General features: G+C 39.2%; 1 pseudogene; it reads right to left on the reverse strand.

The window, feature by feature from the left end:
- Positions 1-11,704: 11,704 nt before the first annotated feature.
- On the reverse strand, positions 11,705-18,039 carry LOC103606547 (annotated as a pseudogene).
- Between the last annotated feature and the right edge of the window lie 7,223 nt (positions 18,040-25,262).

A 25,262-nucleotide genomic window follows, 5' to 3' on the forward strand; every position in this document is an offset into this window, starting at 1 on the left:
GGTGAGGGACCCCTGCAGACATCAAACAGCTGCTGTGTATCATTGGCTTCAGATGACTGGGGCCTGGTGCTAGCAGACTTCCTGTTGAGTGATTTAAAGGGAAATTAGATTCGCTCCCCTCTCCCTTATGACAAGCTGTTAGTGGAGAATGAACTGGCCATATCCCCCTCAGTCACAGCAGTAAAGCAAGTTAAATGTCTCAAGGGAAAGGAACCCTGACATCCATAGTTTGAACTGTACTGGACCCATAGTTTTAACTGAAAAGGGCCAAACAAATGGTATCTGTTCAGTTCATGGACTGAACTAAATTTAGTTCTCCCACTATTAAGCTGGAATGAGGGCTTGTCTGAGAACAGTAGGTACAGTGGACAAAAATAGCCCAGGGTGACTGACTAGTATTAAACCCATACAGGGCTTTTTCTTATATTTTTCTGTGCACATGTGTCTTACCCTAATTGAAAATGTGAAGCTTTCAGTTTTCTGTCTTGCCTTGGGCATGAGTGTATTATGGTTAACAGTTACTCTTTTCTTGTATGTATCATTTCCTAATTTATCACACCAATACTGTTTTGGTCTTACTTGACACATTAGTGTGCCAGAAACGTCCCATTTATTTTAATAAGTGTTAAGTCTTAGAGTTAATATCCTTTATCTAATCTATCCTATTTTCTAACCTGTAGTATGGGGGTACCTTTATTCCTTGCCCTCCCCAGGGATAATTTCACAGAACTGTGGAATACCCTTTTAAGTATTGGTTCCTGAACATCAGCAGCTTTGACTGCTTCTGTGGGTTCCCAGGGTTGTCTTCCTGGGCATGTTATAGTGCCATCCCTTGTTTCTCCACCCTGACCCGGGTGCCCAGCAGCCTCTGTTCACCAGTCAAGGAGTCTGACATCCTGGCTATAGATGACATAGGTCTGGAGAAATGTCTACTTTTTTCCTTGCCTTTTTCTTAAAGGTACCTTATCTTTCCCCACTTCTTTCTCCCTTCCTCAATCTAGTTAAATTTCCTAAGCTTTCACAAAAAGCTGAAAAGAGATTATCATCAAAGGCTTGGGGAGGATGGGCCTGGCTGGTTAGCTCAGTTAGTTACACCATGGTGCTGATAACATCAAGGTCCAGGGTTTGATATTCCTGTACTGGCCAGCCATCCAAAAAAAAAGGAGGGGGGGAGGGACTGCAGATAACACAGAAGTTGTGAGTATATTGTGCACATTTTAGATAATTTCCTGACTGTAGATTCATTGATTCTGTTGTATTTATTTGTTTGATGCTTGATTGATTTGCACCTTGAACATTTTACTAGTCCTTTCAATTAGTTTTCTTGGACCAAGGTACTTTGCTAAAATTTCAGTCTGAACTTTTTCTTTAGGCATAGAAAGTGTGTGTGTGTGTGTGTGTGTGTGTGTGTGTGTGTGTGTCCCACTTGTTCTGATCTCAGGTGGAAAATCCTGCTGTGTACAGATCTGTAATCTTTTGCATACTTACCTCCTTTATTCTGTTTCTATGGTAAAAATATGAAATATCGTTTTAGTTCTATGTTTTTGTGATTGCTTAATATTATCAACACTGTAATGTTTGCCATTTCACTAAAGCATGCTCCTAAGAAATACAGATTGTCATTTATTGCCAACCACAGGTTCCAGTAATCTGGCCTCTGCCTACCTTCTCTCTACCACTCTCTACCATGTTCCCCACTGATGCACTATTTTTGACACACTGGCCTTGCTTTTCCTTAAGCAAATCACATTTTTTCCTAATCCAAAGACTTTGCACATGCTATTCTTTCTTAGAATGCTCTTACCCTAGGCTTGCATAGCTTGCTACCTCACTAATTTACACTTTCCTTTGGTTCATTGAATTTCATCAAGGTTCTTAGAATGACACTGAAATCTCCCTTTCCCCCCACCTTTTGTTTTTTTTTTAAACTTACTTTCTTCTCCTCTTGAAAGGCACTTTACTTCTCCCTACCCCTTTCTTCCCTCTCCAATCTAGTAAAATTTCCTAGGTTTTCATTAAAAAACTGGGAAGAGATCATCATCAAGGGCTTTGCTTCTCTTTTAGCATTGAGCTAGCTTGAGTCAATTTATGTGCCTGTAACCAAAAGAAAATTAGTATAGTGAGTAGAGTTCTTTCAGGAGCTTTCTCTGCTTTTTCTATCGATACTTCTATTTTTTTTATGGCAATGTCACTTTGTTTTGTTTACAAATATATTGAATATCTGTCAAGATTACTATTTTGTTATTGCCCTTTGTGAATTTCCTTGTCTATTTTGCTTGCTTATTCATTCAGATGAAATTTATTTTTTTGTTAATGTTGCCAAAAATTGTAAGTAAAATAGCAATTATAGTAATAAAATGTTTTGTGAAAAAATATTTTTGCTATGTTGTCTTTATATCAATAACATGATGTTTTTAGTTTTATTTAATTTTTATTTAGTACTACTATGTAAACTCTTTGCCTTCTTGCAAAGGATTTATTTTTAGTCTTATTGCATTGGCCAGAACTTCTAAACAATGATATGTATGATGGAGTTAATGGGCTTTCTTGTTCTTGGTTTTAAATGAGAAATGATTTACCATTAAAAGTAATGAGTATGTTACTTGGAGAACTTCTATTTTTATTTTTAGAATCTTTAAAGAGAATTATTGTTTGGTTTTATTGGCTAGTTTACAACATCTGTTGAGACAATCATGTACTTTTTCTCTACTAACCCAAAGTTTTATTCGGCTGCATTCACAATTTTCCTGGTAGAAACCTCCCTTTCCTGAAGTAAACATAGCTCCACTTGGGGTAGAATATTATTTTCACTACTCAGGACCAATTCTCTTATTTCTAATATTAAGGTATATTTCCTCTTTCATTAGATTTGTCACAGTTTTATTAATGTTTCTGATTTACTTTTTCTAAGAAGCAATCTCTGATTTGATTTATTATCCCAACTAGTTTTGTTTTTGTTGTTCCCTATTTTTATCTTTATTCATTATGTCCCTTCTGCTTTCTTTAAGCATTGTCTTTTTTTTATGACCTTTTATTTTCAAAGCTTTGTTTCTTTTCTAGTAAAGGATTTAAGACTACCTCTGTTTATAGCTTTGCCTGAATTGCAAATATTTTGATGCATATTTTAATTTTTATTAAAGTTTTTATTCTCATTATTTTGGGGGGGGTAAATTAATTGCAAAGATTCAGAATATTGCAGGCTGAACACTGAGTTTTCCTTGAAGCTTTGAGGGCATGTGTGTGTGTATACTGTCATGTCTATTAACATAAACATCCTTTTCAAATTATTGCATGGATTATTAAAAAGAGTTTTGGTTGGTAAAAATATGAAAACTTTTTTCAATTATTTTGTTCGGTAAAAATATGAAAAAAATTTTTCAATTATTTTGTTCTTTTCTTTCCTGTAGTTAACAATTCTGTATGTTTTAATTATAGAAGTTTATCCCTCCAAAATGAATATGGTATAAAAGGTAAAGATATGAAAATATTCACTTGAGAGTAGTTCCTTGTTACAAAACTTGGAAACCAAACTAAAGATAAAAGAAACAGTAAAATGTATATCCACTATAAACATATTAGTTATCGCAAGTAATGACTATAGGAACTATGGCAGCATAAAATTTTATTTGGCTATAATACAGAATGAGAAAGCAACATACAAAGTTGTACTTTGCAATAACAGTTACGCATGGTAATAACTATGAAAAATACTAAATGCAATTGAGTTTACTTAATCTTATAGTGCTTATTTTTTCTATATATTTTATATAATTGATTTATTTTACCTTTAAAAAGTATTCATCATATAAATAAAAGAACAAAAGTAGATTCCATTTCAGTGGGTAGCTCTCTTAGATTTTTTCCTTCCTGGTTATGGGATTGAAATGAGAACAATTGTCAATATGTGTCAAGACTGCTACCAGGACAGAAGAATCTTTCTTAGCTTTAGGATAAGTATTGGCAAACTATGGCCTATAGGCTAAGAATTTAAATTTTTAAAGCATTATTAGAAAAAAAAAAAAAAAAAAAAAAAAAAAGACAGCCAGAGTCTCATATGTGCCCTGCATATCCTAAAGTATTTACTACTTGGCACTTTACAGAAAAAAGTCTGCTGACCTCTATTCTAGGTTATGAGTTATGACTTAGACTCATCTGAACCCTCTCTTGTATTTCTGCATGTGGGTACTAGTGACTTGCAAGAGCTTTGGATGTGAATTTGATAGGGCTATAATTCCTTCTTCCTATCCAGTGATTAAAGAGTCCAAAGCAGTAGAAAGAGACAAATGTCCAGAAAATGACAAAACAGGAAATACCTGAAGGATGTGTATATGTGCGTGTGTGAACACACATGTCAAATAAAGCCTCAATACCATTTTCTATGTTGGGTTTTTTTGGCTGCTGGCTGGTATGCCATTTTCCATGTTTTTTGATGAGTGTGATTGTGTGCTTCTTGAATACAACAGGAAAGGGAGGGGGTATATTAGATATCTATTGCTGCATAACAAATTACCACAAAAAAAACCCCAGTTTAAACATTTATTATCTCACACATTTTCTGAGCATCAGGAACCCAGGTGTAGCTCAGCTGGATTGTTCTGGCTCAGGGTCTCACAGGGTTGCAGTCACCTTAAAGTTGAATGATTTTAGTCATGGAGACGATGCTATGATGCAGCCTTTGGAACCTAAAGGATTTACATACTTCCTCTTCACTCAATTTTATAAAATTGTTACTACTATCAAACAAGATGAGTTGGAAATAAATTCTCTCTTGGAATTTAGAGTCTATTTGAGAAAAGAGACTACAAACAATTTAGAAATAGAAAGTGTAAAAACACAGGTCAGAAAATGTTACTGTTTGTCTTTTTTTTACACTTTAAATTTTTTTTTTATTTTATGGTAATGATTGTACATATCTGTAGGGTACAGAGTTGAGTATCAATACCTGTGTGCAATATGTGATGCTAAAATCAGGATAATTAGCATATCCAGTATTATACAATGTATCATTTTTTGTGGCCCTTTACCAATTCATATGTTATTGTAACATCAGTAAGTGGGGGGTAAGTCTGCTTGGAGAGGTCAAAGAAAACCTTCCAGAGGAGGTAAAATCTGAATGAAATTTGACATTTGAGAAAGACCAGCATGTTGACAGATATAGTGGGGGTGCTAGTGACTTCAGTCAGATGGTGCATTCTGGATGAGAGAGACATAAATAAAAGATAGAGACAAGAAAGCCAAGTCTTATCTGATAACTACAAGTAACTTGACTTGGATGGACCACAGAGTGGGACTGAGTAGGGCCGAGAATGCTTTTGTTAAGACCTTGGACTTGAATCCATCTTCCAGTCAAGATGATGGGATAGACAGTCCCCAGCATCACTCTCTCTGAGAAATCAACCAATTTACAACTATAAAAAATCAACAATAGCCAAGCTGGGGCTGCTAGAGCTCAGGGGAAGAGGAGGAGAGGCCTACAGAGTGCATGAAGGTGGAAGAAGCCATGATGAGAGAAAGAAAAAACTGACCATTTTATGCTGTGGCTGCTTTAAGCCTGGAGCTGCTGAGCGCATGGAGCAGGAGCTGGCAAAAGCCACAGCTGTGCCCTTCGGAAGGAGTTGCTTGGAGGTGGCAGGGGAGAAGAGGGCCTTGGTGGCCCCCAGGACAGCAAGACCACTAATAGGACTCCTAGGGACCCACATAGGAGCGAGGAGCCACAACAACTGAAAAAAAAGCCACTCAGAGGCTGGTGAGTCATTGCAAGGGACCAGTGTACAGCCCATCCCATGGGAAGTGTTTGCATCATGGGTGGTGAGGGAGATGGGCCAACTGGGGGAACACTGGGACACAGCAAGGACAGCTGATCTGCCCCCCAAGCAGTGTAGAACCACTCAGAGGAGACTGGTCAGGAATATAGAATTGCATGGGATGCAGTTTGATGAAAAGACTTAGGTCCAGATTAGTTTCTACAGAACACAGGTGCACCAGGTCTTTGGAGAGCCGGAAGTACCTACAAAGTCAACCATTACAACCTGAGCTGCTCAAAAAGCCTTCCCTAGGGAATCAGCAGCAAAGCAGCAATTTAGCTAAACCACACAGCTCAAGTACTGGTCCCCACAGGAAGATCCCCCATTTTAGAAGTAAGCAAAGGACAAAAAATTAGTTCTGGCCCAGGCACACTCCAGCACCTTGGGGCACACTCAGGGACCTGAGGCATGAAGCTGGGGACCAGACCCCCTCCCGCAACCAGGTACACTGCCAGTGCCAAGGAGCATGCCAAAAATATCACCTCAATGTGGGTGGCCCACCACAGCCACCACAATAACCATGGTTGCTGCAAAAGTGGCTAAATGCCACAACCACCACACAGATGGTCCGCCAGTCACTGGAGTGCATTGACACAAGGAGAGTCACCAGCAGAGACCAAAGAAAAGAAGAGGATGTCTCTCTCCACAAAGCCCATTCCAGAGACAGAAGAAGTATCTGCTCTACAATAATGTTGGGGGACCTGAACACACCTCTCAGCATTGGACAGATCATCTAGGCAACAAATCAACAAAGTAACCATTACTCTTTCAGAAGGAGAGAAGAAATCTAGGGTAATTAGAGTGGGGAGAGGGGAGGTAGAGGGGGATAGGGAGAGATTGGACAAGGGGCATAAAGAATAAGTACAATTTGTAACAATATATATGCTAATAATATTGATCTGGTCAACATATCTCAACATTGAACCCCCAAAATATGTATAATCAATTATGGTTCAAAGAAATTTTTAAAAATACATAAATAATACACACACACAAAAAAAGACCTTGGACTTGACGTTTTGGATGGTGAGTGTGATTTTTTGAAGGGAAAAGGGTCAGGAACATACTTCTAGTTTAGGAAAAACTCTAAATACAAAATGAAATATGGATTGGAGGGACCTGTATAGGAAGGAAAGTAAAGAAGAGTAAGGCTGATAACCCAGAAAGAAAGGTGGAAGAGAGCCCTCTCACAGGATTAACAGAAGAAATTTTCAAGAAGATTCCAGTACTTTCAACTGCCGGTGAGGGGGCAAATAAGTTGAAAAATAAAATGCACCTGTGAAGTTCTCAATTAGAAGCTCCTTCCTGACATTAACTAGAGCTTTTCAGGAGGTAATGGAAGGGGAAATCCTTTTGTAAGAGGTGTGAAGGGTGAATTGGGAGAGCCCTGGGTAAAACAGCAAACCAGCATGGACTACTGGATCACAGCCTCCAACTCATCCATGGAAAAACCTCAGAAAAGAGAGGCAAGCATGGATTTGTGGAAATAATGTCAAAAGAAAAGGGCAAGAAAAAAGGGGAAGGGGACAAAGCAGGTAATCTGGGCAGTAGAGACTTTGTTTACATGTGGAAAGTAATATCATGGGGCATAGGACCAGAGAACCAGGTTACCTTATGAGGGCAATAGTTGGCAAAAGAGCTTTTGAATTTGGCTCTCTTCTCTCCCCCTAGCTGCCCTGGCTGGATTGTTGCCTGCTCAATCACCACCAAGGAATTGAAAGGAGGGGAAAAAAAGCTCAGGCCAAATCAAGTTTGCAGCATAACAATAGGGCAGTGGGGATTAACAGCACAGTAGGCAGTGCTTGAACATTTCTTTCTTCTCTCTTTATCCCTCTGTAGGCCCTAGGTTTACAAAAAAATAAATAAATAAATAAATAAAAAATAATAATAATAAAAAAAAATAACCAAGTGGTAAAAATCAATCTCAGGAGGAGACAAAGGGTGGTTGGGAATCAGGCCTATAGTCACCCAGATGGGGCAAAGTAACAGAAGAGGGTGGATTCTACTGCACCCTAAAACCTGGGCTCTGTTCCTGGGCAGATCACCTCCTTCAATTTAAATTCACCAGGAGTAACATAGGCTAAGACTTGGGCTTTAGTGCCTCTTCCTTATACCTTTTTAATCTGAATAAACTGACACCATGTGCGTTGGTCACAAAAGTAAACAGACATCTATAGAAATGCACATACTACAGAAGGCCATCAAGGAAACACTTTTAACATGAATGAGGACTAATGAGATAGAATATCAAGATTTCAAAATAAGTGTAATCTTTCCAAAGATGTAAGGAAGAATAATGGTAATAAACTATTAAGAGTTTGTTGAACCAAAAGATTTAACAATGGTCTTCAGTGCCCTGCGTAGCTTTCTCCCCCACTTCTTCAAATCTTTGCTCAAATATCATCTTAGGGTGGCCTATACTGACCAGATTATTTAAAATTGTATCCCAATGTCATTGCTTATTCCCATTTTCTGCTTTATTTTTATCAAAGCACTTATCAACTTCTGACATAGTACATAATTTATCTTTCTTATCTGTTTCTTGCCATTAGAGCATATTTTCCATGAGGGCATTTGTGTTTGTTTGCATCCTCAGCACCTAGAACGTTGCTTAACTCATAGTGGATATTGAATAAATACTTGCAATAAATTAATAAATGAAGATGGTACAAGAGATATGGGAATTAAGGATAAGGAATGAACTCACAGATTTATTATATAATGAAGCAAGAGCAAAAAGTAAAAAGGAAGTAAGGTAAAAAGGGCAAGAGAGAGGGAGGGAAGAAAAATGGGAGGGAGAAAAGAAGGAAGAAAATAGAAAACATGTTCATATCAATCTGGACCTGAAATAATAAAAGATACTTATGGAGTGAGGATGCTGTGGGGTTGGGCATTGGGAGAAGGACCAACAATAATTGAAAGCTTGCTAAAGGGCTTGCTTTACATGGGGGAAGATGATGATGTTGATACATTTAAGTTGCAAATTAAAACCAGAATGAGATATCAGTATACACCACTAGAATGGCTAAAATTTGAAACATGATTTCAAGAAATAGGTGCAACTAAAATGCTTATCACTTTGTTGGTAGGAATGCAAAAATAACCCAGCAATCCCACTCCAAGGTATTTACCTTAGAATAATAACATATTTTCACAAAAAATGCACATATATGTTTTTCTTAGCGGTTTTACACATAACAGCCCCAAACTGGAAACAATCCACATGTTCATCAATGTGAATGAATGAACAAATTGTGGTACATTTAAATAATGGAATTATATTCAGAAAAAGACTTACTGATACGTGCATGACAAAATGGATGAATATCAAAAGCATTGTGTTAAGAAGCCAGAAACAACAGGCTATATACATACTCTGTGATTCTATTTATATGACATTCTAGAAAAGGGAAAATTACAGCAGCAGAAAGCAGGTCAATGGTTTCTAGGTCTGAGGAAGGTCATTTACTGCAAAGGGTCAAGAGGCACATTTCAGGATGAGAGAATGTTGTGTATCTTGATTGTGGTGGTTATACAACTAGATATATTGTTAAAATTCACTGAACTGATCACATAAAAGGGGTACATTTTATTGTATGTAAAATGCGTTCCAATAAACCTGTCTAAAGTGAAAAAAATTAATAGGAAAAGAACAACATCTATGCATTGAGTATATCCCAGTTAGCCAGGGACGCTCTTGCTTATGCTGATTTTCCTGGCATAATTATTAGTTACGTCCTCAATAAATATTTATCAAATTAATAAATTGATGAGGATGATAAACATCTTTTGTTACTGGAGTTTTTTACATTAGAGTAAAGTGGAAAATTGTCTACATATTCACTATTAAGGGAATATATAAATACATTGTGGTGTATGTATTTGATATAGCTTTGAAAATCCTGTATTTGAAGAATATTTAGTAAGAATGTAAAACAGTCTCAGTGTACTAATAAGCAAATAAGTCAGGATACAAATATGCATTTCTGCTATGAGCTCAAATCTGTACCAAGACATGCATACATACTCATACCACACAGATGCATGTACGTATGAGTAGAAGAAATCACTCAAACTAAGAATGTCTAGTGGAGAGAAAAAGATGGAAAGTTCCTCAGTTCATTATTTGAAGTCAGTATGACTCAAATACCAGAACATAGCAACTACAAAAGAAAAGACAACACTACGGGAAAGGGGAGGTTCTCAGCCCAGCCTTGGATCCTGGAACAGGAAACTGTGTATGTACCTCCAGTGTGTGTTAGGGAGGTGGGGACTGTGGGAATTCAAAGTACAGACTGTATATCTGTTTTTACTGAATATTCAACATTCCCACAAAAGGCTTTAGGAACTCCCCCTCTCCTTTTCAGATAGGTCCTGAGTTTTTCAGAATTTTTCACTGATATCCCCATTTTAATACCTTTATAACAATTGCAAGCCACACGCTCAACAGGCTGAGTTATTTCTCAAAATCACTGTGTTATGTAAAAAATGTGAATGCCTTTCTTTTAAGCAGAAAGAGCCAGGAAAACTTCATCTTCTGTCTGTGTCTTATTGAGCACATGTTCTCCAAGTCAGTGCCACCCATGTTCACCTGCTGAAGTAGACACCTGTCCTGTGGCCAGTAAGTCCTTGTGAGGAGTGGTTATGAGCTACTCCTTCGACACACCCTAGCAGAGGCTCCAGGGTATCCCTGTGGAGCTGCTCCATATATGTGGGCAGTGCCTCAGTCTCCCTCTCCATGATTAAACTAACCTTGTAGATCTTAATCAGTCGATCTCTTTATTAGTTATCTGTTGCTGTGTAACAAATGACCCCAAAACTTAGTGACTTAACATTTACCTCATAGTTTCTGTGAGCTGGGAATCAAGAGGTTGGCTAGCTGGGTGCCTCTGGCTCAAGATATCTCATTTAATTGCAAGCAAGCTGTCAGGAGGAGCTATATACATCTAAAGCTTGGTTGGGGTGGTAGGATCCACTTCTAAGCACACTCTTATGGCTACTGGCAAGTCTTAGTTTCTTACCATGAGTGTTTCTCCACAGGGTTGCCCCAGGACAGGGTATCTAACTGCCTTCTCCTCATCCCCTGCCCCAGGGCAAGAAATAAAAGAGAAAGCAACTAAGGCAGGCCACAGCCTTTATTACCTAATCTCAGGAGTGAGATCCCCTCACTTTTGTGTTCTGTTAGAATCTGGTTGTTATATAAATGGGTTAAAGATGACCTCTGTATATTGGCCCCTATGTTGTTTACTTCTTTACAGCTGGCTGAAATCATTAACTCAAGCCTGCCAGTGCCCAAATCAAAATTTTACACATCCAAATACTTTAAATACTGACCAAGTAGCATATTTTTAGCCATTTAGTACCTGTCTGCTTTGTGTATCCCACAAAACTGCACTCAACATCTGCCAGCCATGATAAGAAAAACCCTGGGGCTATAAAAGACCCCAAACTGCTGCTGCCTTTCCTAAGCTTTCTGACCCTGAGATTCCTGGCTATGCTGCTGATTGACATCTCCTAGACATGTAAGCCCTCTTCTGATTGATTTCCTTCTCTCCAGAGAGTTCCCTTCCATCCTCCCCTTCTGGGTGGTCGCCCTATGCTGCAGTCTCAAGAAAGTCTATGGCTGAGAGAGACTTCTCTCATCAACCAGTCCAAGTGCAGCCCAAATAAAGCTCCTTGTGTGTTTCTGCCATCTCCTAGTCATGCCTTTTCCTTAATCAGCCCCTAAGTCCTTGAACTCACTGAGCAGTCACTCAGTATAGCCCACACTCAAGGGAGGAGATTATACCAGGGCATGAATAGGTGGAAGTGGAGTTCATTTGGGAGCCACCTAAGTCTGATCCCAGTCTGCTCTCTGGCTCCCAAAGATTCACATCCCTCTCAGGTGCCAGACACATTTCCTAGGACTTGTATTCATCTTTGTACATAAGGATAGGGAGGTACTGAGGAGCAAAAGGTGAGGCGAGCCAGGGTATTTGTGTCTCACTTCCCCATCTGCATCTGTCACTGTAGAAGTGGTTGCTGTGCCAGAGAGCACAGTAATATTTGGCCTCATCCTTGGGCTGGGCCCCTATGATGGTGAGGGCAGCCTAGTTTCCAAGCAGGGAGCCAGAGAATCAGGCAGGGACCCCTGGGACCCTGTTGCTGGTGTCACCTATTAGACCCTGGGGTACTTGGTTGGGTTTCTGTTGGACCCAGCGGGCATCATTACTGGTGGTGATGGCCCTGGCACTGGAGCCACAGGTGAGTGTAACTGTCCCTCCAGGAGTTGTGGACAATGAAGTTTCCTGAGTCACCACAGCCTGGGAAGTGGCTCCTGAAAACAGATGACAGACCAAAAGATCCAGAGAGAAGATGGGGCCAAGAAGGTTCAGTGGTTCTTCCTCTCATTTCCAGCTCCCATCCCAGAAAGTCCCCTCTGACCTGTGCAGTGAGCCAGAAGTGTAAGTAAGAGAGGAGTCCAGTCCACGGTGTAGACAGTCCAGTGCTGTGAATTTCAAGACTGCTTACCACAGAGTCAGCCTCCACAGCTCTCATTATAACACTGACAGCCTGTGAGGGTGGGGCTGTCATGCAAATGAGCTCCCCTCCCAGGGGGACTCAGCATCTTGGCCATGTCAGAGCTATTGAGTTGTTACATATCAGTGATCACTTGTTGATGGGACCCAGGACTTACAGAACCATTTCACAGCAGACTTGCTTTTCCAGGGTCCAGCTCATACCTCCCACTAGCGTCCATAGTGGAAATACCACTTATGGAAGGATGCACTCCTGCAGGTCTTTTTCTATTCCCACCCCCTCTTCCCTTACCTCTGGAGTTTTTAGTCCTCTCGGTAGGTCAAATTCAGTGCTTGTGATTCCTTAGGCAGGAAACTGATTGGAAGAATTTTGGGAAGGAGAGGCCTGAATGAATCACTGCCTCTCTTTCTTCTTTTCTTCAATTCATATACATCAATATGTTTGTTGAGTAGAGGAACTAAGCTCTTGGATTCTCCTGGTGTCTTAGCTTAGGTTTCTCAGGAACCCTCCTAATAATGTGCATACCTAATGACATAGGTAGTTGACTGTCCCATGGTCAGATGCTCAGTTTCTACTATGGCCTAGTAGCATTCCACAATTTATTTCTGAATGTTGTTTAGTTCTCTGCTGCTCCAGAAAACTGGCAGACTACACTGGTTTTTCTCTTAGAGCTTGTGAAATATTTTGTGTGTGTGCATGTATCTATGTCTGCTCAGTCATATGGCTTAAATGTCAGGGCTGCGTGTATGATAGCTACAGAACACTTGTCTGCTTTGCCCCTTAAACCTAGTAACTTCTGTGTCACCTGGTAATTTGTTGGAGCAGTATTCCCGGTGGTGGAATATGGGCTTCCAGAAGCTAAAGAGGCCTGCTAAGTGTGTGCTTCTCCCTTAAGGATGAGAATTGTGAGATGTAATATTTTGTCTTACTCTGGAGGGAATGTCCTGTCATGTCACAGACTTATGGGCTTCTGGAAACCTCACAGATATGATGGGCCCTTGAAACTTCACAGTGTTTGTCTTCTATCTAGAGCACTTTTAATGCCAAGGTTGTTACTCTACTTGCCACCTTGTGCCCATCTGGTTTGATTAATATGATATCTTCAATATAATGAATTGGTGTGATGTTTTGTGGAATGTCCAGATGGTCCAGATCTCTTAGGATACTTAGAGTGGATATTAATGTAGCCCTGGGAAAAAATCTTAAAAGTATACTTTTGTCCATTCCATGAATATGAGTTGCTTTTGATCTTCCTTCTTGATAGAAATGGGAAAGTATGCATTCACCAGGTCAATGGCTTTATAATATAGCTGTCCTATATTGGGCTCCTCAGGAAACAGTGTCTGAGTTGGAGATTGTCCTGCAGTGGTTTCATTGAGAATGACCTATAAAGGAGAAAGGGAAGAGGATGGCAAAGAGGGAGAAACTGATTTGCAATGGAGTTGCAATAGAGATCTCAGCTGGCCCTGTGTAGATTTATGGAGCTGGGAGGGTCCTTCAGACTTATTGCAAATTGTGGCAGGGTGTCTGTTGTACTCCTGCAACAAGCAATCATTTCATTTGGCTACCCTTAGGTAAAGGTGTAATTTTGGGTAAGTCAGTTTATTTAATCCTAGCGGAATTCCCAGAGAGCAATCACTAGCCAACTCTCTTGGTCTTGAAGGAGAGAACTGAGTGTCACACTAACAAGTCCATATACCAGTTTCCTGGAGGATGAGGATGGGCAGCACTCTTTTCTTTCTGAGTATGAGGAGAGCTTGGGGATAGGCAGGATACATAAAAGAGTGATATCAGAAAATGGGGGTTCCTGGCAAAGTTCTCTGTGTGTAGATCTATGGAACCCTCTTCTCTCCAAGAGGAGGGTTCATGCCAATCTGCTCCCCACGGAATGAGAAGAACCACCAGATGTGGGGCTGAGCCCTTCATATCCTTAAGGCCCTTTGAGCTTCTTCATTTTCAGCAGAGTAGTCTAGGTTGTCCAAAGGCTTCTACCTGGGCTCAGCGGGGCACTGAAGGCCTGCCAGCTCATTCATTGCTGGCCCCCAGGGTCAGGACTCCTACATCTCTCACCATGCTCAAAATGACCACTGCTCAAGAAGCCCCAAGTCTATAAAGTGAGTCATGAGCAGACAGACAAAACAGCACCACATTTCAGGGGACCCTGAGGCCCACGGTGGAAGGAACAATATAGGATCTGGAAGAGGTGGGGCAGATTGTCAGAACTGCTGGAGGAGACAGAATGTAACTACTAGATAAAAAGCAAATAAGAAGAGTGTATAGGAAGATTCTATTATGGCACAAAAAGTCCTCTTAAAATTAAGGAGCATTATTTTCAGGAACATATAAGGAACATGTGTTTGCTGAAATCTGAATAATCCATTTAAAGAAAGATTTCAAAACACAAAATATAGAGATAGAATTTTGAGAAATGTGAAAAGAGATTTGGCATCTATGTCCTGGCATCCTTACATGGGAATAATGAGAATTTCAGAAGAATAAGGAGTAACATATATATTTTAGGGAAAATTAAAGTAAGAAACAGAATAAATTTAGCTGAGTTGGAAAGGTTTTGAGTGTAGATTTAGAATGACCGATGATCCAACTGGGTCCATCAAAAATCCGTGCTGGAATTAGAGATCCTAGAGAGGCAAATAGAAATACTCTTGGTCCTTTATGTCAGTAGCTTCAATTGTGTCAGCCTGGTAGTCATGCATGTAACATTTTGCTAATCACCAGTGATGTTGAATATCTTTCATTGTGTTTATTAGTCATGCAAAGGGCTTCTTTGTAGAAATATGCACTAAATATTTTGTACATTTCAAAATTGGTTTGTTTGTTTTGAGTTGTAAGAGTTTCCTTTTAAAAAATATATTCTAGATTCAAGTCCTTTATCAGATAAATGTCTTTCAAATATCTTGTTCCAGTCTATGGCTTGTCTTTTTATTTTCTTAATTGTGTCTTTTGAATATTTTGACTAACAAAAGCTTTCGCTTTTGATAAAGTTCAATTTATTAATTTTTCTTCATGAATCCATTCTTTTTTTTTCTTTTTTTATTATTTTTATTTTGTCAATATACAATGTAGTTGATTATTATGTCCCATCACCGAAACCTCCCTCCCTCCTCCCTCTCTCCCCTCCCACCCAAGTGTGTCCCCTCCATTTGCTCGTTGTAAGAACTTCAAAAAAAATTGTGGTTGTTATATCTTCCAAACACAGATATTCAGTCTTTTGGGGGGAGCTAAAAAGAAGATGATCTAAGGTGTTTCTCATTACTATATATATACTATATTGTGATGGCCCAGATAGCAGGAGGATGGGTGATTTTTTTTGCATATTTCTTTATATATTTCAACATCTATTACTTTTACAGTAAGAAAATAAAATCCCAAAACAATGAAAAAACAAAATGTGTTTTTTTTTAAAATTTTTTTAAAGCTATTGAGTTTTTTTCTGCGAAACACCAGATCTTATCAAGAATAACATGCTAAATTCAAAATTTGTAAAATGCTGTGTGATTAAACCTTTTAGAATAACCAAGCAATCATCCAGGAATGATGGCACTGAAAGCAGCCAGCAACATGCTTTCATCTCCCCAAGCAGGTGAGGCCTAACGTATCTTACGCATGTCTGTTGTTCTGTAGAAAGTATTTTGGGGCTGGGACTTCCCGTCTTCTTTCTAGTTTTATTGTTGTTGTACAGTTTTGCTGTTTAATTCTCAAGATATCATGTATGTGTGTACACTCACACACACCCACTCACCCCCACACACACACACATCTCGCAATGCACACATGTAAATTGGGGAAGGATTGGTAGGGGCTTAAAAAATATTAAATCACTAATTAATAATTATCCCCAGATAATTTCTTCTTACCCCAATCTCCATAAAAGGGAAAAAATTATACAAGCAGATTTAGTCAAACAGAAGTGGCCACCTCAAGCTTATATTTACTCATTTAATTTTTTTAATATAATGGGCATTGGATCCTTAGGATTCATACATTGTTGGTGGGAATGCAAAATGGTGCAACCCCTATGGAAAATGGTTTGGAGGTTCCTCAAACAGTTGCAGATAGATCTACCATATGACCCAGCTATCCCACTGCTGGGAATATATCCAAAGGAATGGAAATCATCAAGTTGAAGGTATACCTGTTCCCCAATGTTCATTGCAGCACTCTTCACAATGAATCCATTCTTTTGTTGTCGTATCTTTGAAATTTTTGCCTAATGCAAGGCCACAAAGATTTCCTCTCATGTTTTCTTCTAGAAGTTTTAAAATTATAACTCTTACATTTAGGTCTATGACCATTTTGGGGCTAACTTTTGAGAATGGTGTGAGATGAGGGTCTATGTCCAGTTTTTTCATCACCATTTGTTGAAGAAATATCCTTTCTTCCATTGTATTACCTTAGCACTTCTTTTGAAAATCAGTTAACCATAAATGTGAGTTTTTTAAAAAAAATCCTGTATCATGTTCTTTTGATCTATATGTCTATCATTATGCCAGTTCCACACATATTACTGTAATATTATAATAAGTTTCGAAATCAGATAGTGTATTCCTCTGGCTTTGTTCTGACTTTTCAAAGGTTTGACTCTTCGAGGTATGTTGCATTTTCATATAAACTTTACAAATAGCTTGTCCATTATTACAAAAAGTTTGCTAGTGATTCCAGTCTGAATAAAAAAAGCCATAAAAGTTGGGAAACTCTGTTTTACCACACCCTTCTTCAAAGTATCACTTTCTATACAGAGTCTTCCTGCTTCTCTTCACTGTCCAGGTTGTTCAGATAGTTGCTTTTTTACTATTTTTTACAGAATATGTAGTTGATATCTGAGTAAGGTTCTGTTCAGTAGGAGTATATACAGATGTATCCAAAGCAGAGCTATTCTGGCTTTTCAAAGAATACTTCCAGAAATCCTATGCAACAGTTCATATTATACTTTATTTACTAAAAATTTGTCACATGACCCCAAAGAGTTAGGGAGGCTGGAGAATGCAGCCATGATTCTGCACAAAGTAAGTGTTACTGAGGCTGTCTTACTAAGGAAGGAGAATATTGGGAGACAGTGCCTTCAGCAAACTGAGAGAAAGGGAATATGATGTAGTTCTCTTTATTCAGCAATTATAACTTTGAACCTCTAAAAGTAAGTGTAACTCAGACTTCTGAATCATGATTATTGTTAATATTATTTTTGGCAGCTGGTTGGTCTGGGGATCTGAACCTTTGACCTTGGTGATATCAGCACCATGCTCTCCCAGGTGAGCCACTTGCCAGCCCATATTGAATCATGATTATTGACCATCCTGAGGCCCCCAAACAGGAACCAGCCTCTGAATTAAGAGGAAAGGGCTCGTGGCAGGACACTGAAGCTGAACCTAGGAGGTTTGTGTCTAAATTCCTTACTGAGCTCTGTCACAGTGATAGTGATCAGTGAACAAGAAACACAGTAAAATGCTTCATTTTCAGGCTGGGCTGCTGTGATGGTGAGGGCAGCCTTACCTCCAAAAAAGGAATCCTGACAACCGCTCAGTAACACATGGGTTTCTGTGGCTGTTGTCACCAATCAGACCTAGGGTTTCTGTTGGACCCAGTGCATAGTTACTTGTGGTGGCAGCCCCAGCACTGGAGCCACAGGTAAGCGTGACTGTCTCTCCAGGAGTTGTGGTCAGTGAAGTTTCCCAAATCACTTCGGCCTGGGAAGCGAATCCTACAAGCAATGATAGAGACAGAAATGTCAGGGAGCAATCGTGGACAATGTTAGGACGGGAAATATCTCCACATTTCTCTTCCTCTGTCAAAGCTCAGAGAATCTTCCTCTGACCTGTGAGTGAGTGAGGATTGTGAGGATGAGTAAAGTCCAGACCATGGTGTAGATACCCCGGGTGGTGTTTCTCCTGGGACTCTTAAACATTATTCTTGCCTGTCAGGAACTATCAATCCCTTAAACCCAGCAGAGGAAATTATGCAAATAATATCCCCAGGTCATAATGCTTAGTTACTTGAAAAGAAAATAGCTGTTGTTACGTCAGACAACAGTGACTATAGGCTAGGTGCACAGCTACTCAAGGCTGGTGAAACCTGGACATTAGCACCCCCTGGTGACCTTGTATGTTGTTGGCTGGCTGGTTTGGGGATCTGAACCTGTGACCTTGGTGTTACAAGATTCCTGTTTTTAAAAAATTGTGATAAAAGACACATAACATAAACTATTTAAATCATTTTACAGTGTACAATTCAATAAAATTTAGTACATTCACCATATTATGCAATAATCACCGTTATCTAGGTCTAAAACATTTTCATTACTCCAAAAGGAAACCCAGTTCACTTTAAGCAGTCATTTCTCATTCTCTTTCCCCCAGCCCCTGGCAACCTCTAATCTGGTTTTGTCTCTGTGGATTAGCATATTCAGGATATTTAATATAGATTGAAACATACAAGATCTGGCCTTTTGTGTCTGGCTTTTTTCACTAAGTGTAATGTTTTCAAGGCTCATCCACTTTGTAGCATGTATCTGTACTTCATTCTTTTTTTTTTTTTTTTTTTTCTTCTCTGAAAAACTATAGAATTGTTGTACTTCATTCTTTTCTATTGCATGGCTATACCACATTTTGTTTGTACACTCATAAGTTTGTGGACATTTGGGCTTTTGGCTACCTTTTGGCTATTGTGAATGGTGCTGCTGCTAGGAACATTAGTGTACAATTTTTGTTTAAATACCTGTTTTCAGTTCTTTTGGTTATATATTTAGGTGCATAAAGCTGAGTCATATAGTTTTTCTGTGTTTAACTTTTTGAGGAGCTGCCATACTGTTTTTCACAGCAGTTGTGCCATTTAACATTCCTACCAGCAATATATGAAGGTTTCAGTTTCTCCACATCTTTGCCAACATTTGTCATTTTCCTTTATTTTTTTATTATAGCCATCCTCATGGGTGTAAAGTGGTATCTCGTGATTTTGATTCTCATTTTTCTGATGAATAATAACGCTTATTATCTTTTCATGTCTTTGTTATCCATTTGTATATCTTTTTTGGAAAAATGTCTATTTAAGTCTTTTTGCCATTGTTTGATTGTGTTAATTGTTTTGTTGTTGAATAGTAAAATATATATATATATGTGTGTGTGTATATATACGCATACACACACACACACACACACACACACACACATGTATTCTGGATACTAGGCCAATATCAGATATATGATTTGAAAATATTTTCTCCCATTTTGTGGCTTTTTAAATTATTTATTGTGACTGTCTTATCACTTTCTTCATAGTGTCTTTTGATGCACAAATGTTTTTAATTTTAATGAAGCCCAATTTATTCTTTTTGTTGTTATTGTCGCTTATGCTTTTGGTGTTATATTTAAGAAATCATTGTCAAAGTCAAGGTAGGTATAGATATACTCTTTCATCTGAGAGTTTAATATTCTTAGATCTTTCATTTAGGTCTTTGATCTATTTTTAATTTTGATATAGGCTTTTTTCCCCCTTTTTCTGTATATGAACAGCTGGTTATGTCAGCACCCATTTGTTGAATTTATTCTTTATGCATTGAATGGTCTTGCCACCCTTGTGGAAAATCAGTTAACCAAAAATACATGGGTTTATTTCAGAACTCTCAATTTTATTCCATTTATCTTTATGTGTGTCCTTGTGCCAGTGCCACACTATTTTGATTACTGTAGCTTTGTAGCAAGTTTTGAAATCAGGAAGTGTGGATCCTCCTGTTTTTTTTTTTTTAAGATTGTTTTGGGTATTCAGGGTCTCTTGCGTTTTCATATGAATTTAAAAACTAGCTTTTGCTGATTTTACAAAAAAGGCCATTGAGATTTCCATAAGCATTGCATTGAATCTGTAGATCATTTTGTGTAATAATTGTGATCTTAATGTTAAGTCTTCCACTCTATGAACATGGGATGTCTTTTCATTTATTTAGATCTTTTAAAATTACTTTCAGAAGTAGTTGGTAGTTTTCAGTGTACAAGTGTACAACCTCCTCAATTAAATTTATTCCTAAGTATTTTATCCTTTTTTTTTTTCTGCTATCATTGATGATATTGTTTTCTTACTATCCTTTTTATTGTTTATTGCTAGTAGGCAGACGAATCTGTAGATCATTTTGTGTAATAATTGTGATCTTAATGTTAAGTCTTCCACTCCATGAACATGGGATGTCTTTTCATTTATTTAGATCTTTTAAAATTACTTTCAGAAGTATTTGGTAGTTTTCAGTGTACAAGTGTACAACCTCCTCAATTAAATTTATTCCTAAGTATTTTATCCTTTTTTTTTTTTGCTATCATTGATGATATTGTTTTCTTACTATCCTTTTTATTGTTTATTGCTAGTAGGCAGAATACAACTGATTTTGCATGTTGATTTTGTATTGTGCAACCTTGCTGAAAATTTTGTTAACTCAAAAATTTTTTGGCATGGATTCTTTAGAATTTTCTCTCTCTAAAATCATGCCATCTTCAAATAGATGTAGCTTTACTTCCGTCTTTCCTTCTGGATGCCTAGTTATTCCCCTTCTTAACAGAATCCAGTTTTCTTTCTGCCAAGCTCCCACACAGCTGCTGCTGCTGCTTCCCCCCACCCCCAACTTCTTATCTCTCTTCCTTTTGGAATTCTGAGCATGATCTTAAAATTCATACATTTTTAGCCTTGGTGGCACTTTGATCCCACAGGAGAGGTCCCACAATGGTCTGCTGGGAACCTAAATGCTCATTTTTTTTTTTCCATTACAGGATAAGCTGTGCCACACAACAGGGAAGACACCAATTGCTTCAGAAGCATTTCATCAATTGCTTGCCTTTTGGCTGACCTTTATTAGTCTTCCCTCCTTGGGGTGTCTCTAACAGGCATCCTTTTATTTCCTTGAAATTATATGATAAAATAAATCTACATTTAAAAAATACAGATATTCTCACCAAAAACAGTGCCTTTCATCCTATTCTTTAGAGTCATAATAAATTGGGATGCATTATTGCAGAACAAGTTTTGTGTATACATGACATATTAAAAAAAAAAAGTTCATTGTGTACATGTTGTTCTGAGGTATCATTTTCTCATTCCACAATGTATACTGTGAATATCCTTCAATAATATTATAAACAGAACAATTTCAGGGATGAAAAACAGATTTATTCATTCGGGACAATTACAAATAAAAATTGTAGGGTCTTGCTAAAACACTGGGTTGAGAACTGTGAGGCCAAGTCTGAGTAGAGTGGGATGAATGCTATGACGCATCAGAAGTAACTACAGAAGAAGTGGAATGTGCAAGGCACTGTCTGTAGGATGCCTGTTTATCATTCCTGATGTACTTGATAATCAAAGGTCTTCCTTGAGTTACTATGGAGTGTCTTACACTGTGGGAGGACTCATGGAGTCAGAACCGGCTATATCTTTACAAGAGTAGGTTCTGTTTTCCCACTTGTAAAATGGGATTAAGAATAGTATCTACTTAATATCAACGGAACAGATTCTAAGTATTTCTAAACACTTTTTCTGGGGAATCTCAAAATTACCTTTCCATAGCTGTGATATTCTATTTAGGATTATGTCCCAGATGTCTCTGTAATTACTAAACACACACACACACACACACACACACACGCACGCACGCACATGTACTTCCTAAAGGGCATACACACACACACACACACATGCACGCACGCACATGTACTTCCTAAAGGGCATGAAAAAATAGAATTAAAAGATAATATGAACCTTTCCATTAACTTTTGAGGACCCATCATGTGTGTGTTTACATGTATATATGTGTCTATATGTGTGTTTATATATTTCTATGTATATGGATGGGGGGGGGAGAGAGAGAGAGAGAGAGAGAGAGAGAGAGAGAGAGAGAGAGAGAGAGAGAGAATGTGAATTGTTTTTGACATTCTCTAATCCTGAGGATCCCTTGAATGGTGTGAGTTACTACATGTCTCCTCTCTTCTCTAAATGCCAAGCCACTGTGCTCCATCTTGCAGACAGATTGCTCTTGGTACACCATGAGCTTGAGGCAGGGGGAAGAGTCAGAGGGATGAGTACACATAATTGATTCTACACATCATATCCCAGAAACTCAGTACAGGTCTGAGGGTCTCTGAAATGAGATGGTGCGACCTCTTTAAACCATTTGATAGGGCACTGATGTGGTTGTATTCAATACCTTAACCAAAGCTGTCCTCAGGTTTTGGTAGGAACTATCCTTTTTTTACTTAAGAGAGTGCTTTTTTAATTTTCATACAAATATTTTTCATTTTTTATATTGTTTTTTCCCTTTTATTGAAGTATGACATGTAGAAAATGTGACTCTAATACATATCTGTACTTACTGACTGGGAAGGATGGCTTCAACATACAATTATATTTAAAAAGTCATTTCTATAAGTTCTGTGTAGGAACACATACTCAAACTCATTAAATCTTCCCAGAGAAGCCATGTCAAGAAGGTATTCATCACAAGATTCACAGTATTTACTTCTTGACAGTCCATTTTATATGACTGTTTACATTCTCCATTATATATTGCTGTATTTCTCATTTCAAGTGGTTTCTTTCTACCAGGAGAAAGCAGACTCCAGCTGTCCTCTTGGATGACCTCTGAGAGCCTCCATTTCCTGTCTGGAATATATGAGTGGTATTGGTGCAACAGACTGAAGCTAGAGGTTCCCTGATGGGATATGGAGGGCTCTTGTATGTCAACCTCCTGTGACGGAGACAGATTGCTCTGTTATTCTTGGAGTTAAAAACTATCACACTTTTTATTTTTTCCTTTTCTGAATTAATTTTGATCTGGGTCATGCCTTTCTCACACCACTCCCCTTGTTAGGAGAGCTCTGTGACTGACTCTATAACCAGACCACCTGTTATCTCTTGTGGAAGCATGTTCCCAGGGGGCTCCACATCCATGTGCCAGCCTGGTTCATGGGGACCTTCTGCAGCACTGCCAAAGGCAGCCAAAGTGCTTAGAGCTCAGGTAATGAAGGGCCCTCCTCACCCACCTCATCTTAGGTCCATCTCAAATCACACTTGTGTGTAGCTCTGCAGTTGCCTGGTGATCAGATTTTGATGCCCAAAGGAACCTTAAACTGCCTACCCCTCTAGTCTTTCAGCCCAGTGAGGCCTCCTGTTCTTTTATTCCTCAAGGGCAAAGCCTGTTTCCACTCCTCTGATCAAACAACCTGGCCCAGTTCACTTGGTGGGACTCTAACTTCACAGCAGAAGATTGTTCTGGGACATTATACAGATGTTCTGTTTCCTGAGAACCCACTCCTGCATGGCACATTTTTCCATCTGGCTTTGAAACCAGCAGTTGAAATGCTTGGGATTCTGAGGCAGGGCTCCCATAGCTCCTACTGCCTGTCACAGGATGGTCTTTGGTCAACTCCAAAGCATCAACGGTCGTAAAGGGCTTTCGTTGCTGGTCTAGCAGTATCCTTAGACATGGAGATGGGGGGGGGGTGTTCTCAGCAAGATGTGCAATGAAGCCTGGAGGTGGACAGGTTCTCCCAGGATCGTGTAGGCACTGAGAAAGGACGAGGTCTAGGTTTGAGGAACTGACATGGATGACTGAACAGAGAAAGGGCATACCAGGAAGGACCCCGTGAGCAGAGGCCAGAGAGGGAGGGGAACCCAGGAGAATTCAACTGAGGCTCTTAAGAGCTGGGTGTATATTCTGAGAGGCACAGGAATCACAGAATATTATAGTCACAGGAATATCATGCCAGAACCCATCAGGCCTTCCTGCAGCTGGCTCTTCAGGTACATAAGCCCACCAGTTAGATGCCTTAAAGATGTGGAGAAAGGCTGTCCTGAGTCCATAGCCCCAGACAGCATAGCTGGTTTGGCTGTGTACAGCCATAAGCAGGAGCACAGAATGCCTTGGTCCCTTTCCCTGAGGGACATTTGTGGAATCAAAGGCTGTTAAGGAACTTGGATGATCTAGTGGGGGGCCCTTGCTAGTGTATTTTTCCAAAGTCCCCAGAACTTTCTCAAAAGCAGACAGCATCAAGGATGAGGGGACTAAGGTGTTCTTTCACAGGGCAAGATAGTAGGAGGAGAGCAGTAATCTAGAGATTCTCATTTCTAGAAGTTCTGATGAATATGTGACTTGTTCAGGTACCTGAAGTTTTCTTGAGAATGTGTAGCTACAGTAATCTTGCTTTAATATGATGGGTGAATCACATTTCAATTTATGGATTGGATCTCACTAGATGGTATAAAGAAGGCAAACAAAATCAAAGCATCACCATTTTCAAGCAGAATCCCTAAGGGCACCTGGACAATTTGGTTCCTTTAGAGGGTTTTAGTCATCAGGCAACCTCTCTGTTGCTCTGTTTGTGATGCAGAAAGAACGGCAGAGACACAACAGAAACTTGTCTTGGGAAGGAGGGAAGAGGGGCAAAGAGGAAGGTGGATAAGGATGCCTGGGTGGGGCTGGACCCACTTCCCTTGCCCAGACATAGAATCCTGCCTTTCTACTGCTCTCAAGCTTTTCAATTGACCCTCCCCCCACCCCATAATGACATTTCAGTAGGCTCTTGCCTGTTCTGGGCCATTGCCATCACTCCCCTGTACCCCAAACCAGGGCCGCACGCACTAACACATCCTTTCCTACTGTTTCTGACCATAGCTCAGGGAATGTTTGATCACATGCTTTAACTGGATACATACAGACCCTTCAGTGGGTAAGTGCATCCTGTTTGCTCTGGAATATTCTGCATTTTTCTCTCAGTAGCAAGCAACCAGCTCTCTCTCACCTTGTCAAGAATGATTGTTCATGTAAATCTCAGTGAATAAGTGTGAAGGGTAGCAACGATTCTTATGTGCTGTCCAGAGAGCAGAACATTCCTGTGACACCCTTAAACCAGGATGAGAAGCTGTTGTTCAGGTTTCCATCACAGGGATGAGCTT

The sequence above is a fragment of the Galeopterus variegatus genome, unplaced genomic scaffold (genome assembly GCF_000696425.1).
Source record: "Galeopterus variegatus unplaced genomic scaffold, G_variegatus-3.0.2 Scaffold6675, whole genome shotgun sequence".
Lineage (NCBI taxonomy): Eukaryota > Metazoa > Chordata > Mammalia > Dermoptera > Cynocephalidae > Galeopterus > Galeopterus variegatus.